Source organism: Triticum dicoccoides, chromosome 6A (genome assembly GCF_002162155.2).
Source record: "Triticum dicoccoides isolate Atlit2015 ecotype Zavitan chromosome 6A, WEW_v2.0, whole genome shotgun sequence".
NCBI classification, from domain to species: Eukaryota; Viridiplantae; Streptophyta; class Magnoliopsida; order Poales; family Poaceae; genus Triticum; species Triticum dicoccoides.
In genome coordinates, this window is record NC_041390.1 from 2,799,750 (window position 1) to 2,801,885 (window position 2,136).

Below are 2,136 nucleotides of genomic sequence, written 5' to 3' on the forward strand. Positions count from 1 at the left end.
CCTACAAGCCTACTTGGCTGCCAGCTCAAGAAGAAGGTGAGGAAGCACCTTTTCTTTCTAATGAAAACACAAAAGAAGTTGTACAAAGCTCATGCGGTAGAGAAGACAGCTAGGCAACATCAAATCATGATGATGAGGCACATGCATCTGGAGGTGCAGAGTGGGTCTGAGAAGAAGATCACCTCAGAGGAGTCCTAGATTGGGAAGAAAAACAAGTGGACCGACTCCAATGACTCCAACGCCACGACGTCTGCTTTTCGTGGTGCCACTGGTGAGGATGATGATATCATGGAGAAGCTCTAGGAGGCCAGTAACAGGGACTCGGATGAGTCCTTTGAAGACGAGGAGGAGCACTAGGACTACTATCTCGGGCTGTTTAGCTCCTCTTTGTCTTTTTGGTGTCTCGATTCCAAAGGGGTAGAGGTTAGGACCGAGGATTTGCATTTGCTTTTCTAGGGGAGTTGCCGAGTCACAAGCTTGCCTTATTTGCCTTGTGTTTTATCCTCGTCAACTCTTTATCTTACTTTACTTTGGTTTGGTGTGAGACTTGAGACCTTGTCATACGGTGTGAGACATATCTATATCTATATTTATTATTAAAGGGAATAGGTATTCTTGGTTTGGCACCGCTTTGTTTCATCCCGTTTTGATGATTTATTTATGTACGCTATTTTTTGTTTACGCAGTTTGACGTACGCACACTGCGAATGGAAAGAAAACTGGGACATACGTGCAACCGAAACGCAAAAACCTAAACCAAGCGGGACGGCCCATCGTATTCCTACCCCTGGGCATGGATGAATTTTTTTTCCATGACCATTGTGTTACCGAGCTGGGCCACGGATGAACATTTTTTTTCTTCCGGTCAACCAAGCAGCACAAAAAAATGGTGTTGGGCGTGAGTATCGAACTGCAGATCTCGTGAAACAATGCCTTAGTAGTAACCAACCGTGCCTCCTCACTTTATTTCAAATATATGAGGATCAACCCTCGTCACACCAGCTGGGCCTACTACCTGGGCCACACACCCATATTGGGCCTAGGCCTGCACTCTAGAAGTGCGCCCACACACTAGCGAACAAAAAAAATGAATTCTGATCTTACAGTGTTACTTTTGGTGTTAATGTCCGTGAACATCTCGTGTTGAATAGTCCCACCTCGCTACCTTAAATCGATTCTCACCAATTCATATAGATTCACGATCGTTGCCTCATGTGAGATAATTAAAGGAAAACCGTCACATGCAAGGTGGGTTGGACATTGCATGCTGCATGATAGTGGGTTTAAAACACGAATTGTGGGCTGAATAAGGGAATAGGTAAGCGGCTAAGGAAATAATAATAATAATAAGAGGGTAAGGAGTGGTTTCCCTTTGGGAAGATATATTGAGAACGATGGACTTAACTTTGTGATGCCTATGATTATGAAAGAGATAAAGGGAAAAAAAGAGGGTTAAGAGAAGAACCCATTGGGGAGAGAAGAAGAGAAATGAACTTAACTTGGATTCAGTCTAGCTAGCGCATAGTCGGTGTCGTGATGTACACCACAACCAAATAATAACAAATGGAGGTACTATAACATAATAGGCGATAACCACTCCAACACTAAGGCACGGTTCATGATTAATTTTTACAAACACAAATTAGATTTTCATTCAATGTGAGAGTACATTAATTTTCCCTTCCACTATAATGCACAGGCATAGAATAATTTTGGTGGACGAAAAAATAGCACAAATTATATATTCATTCAATGGGAGTGCACGTTAATTTTCTCACCCATTGCAAACTCATGGGCATTGATCAAATTTGGTGGACAGAAAAAACTTTTTTCATACCGAAGTACAACTGTGCTTACACATTCATTTTCAAAAGACTTAGGTACATGTCAATATTCTTTAAGGGAATTTCTTATTTGACACTATCTTAAAATCTGCTTCCTTATTTGACAGTGGAAAAAAATTTCTTCCCTATTTGACACAAGTTCTAAATTTTATTCCCTATATGATATTTTCGTTCATTTTGAGTCTAAATGACACCTGAAAAGACTCTTTTGCCCCTCATGCAGTATGTATGTGGGAGCAATAGCGCACACACACAACACTAGTGCGAGGGCAGAAGCCCACACGCAGAAACA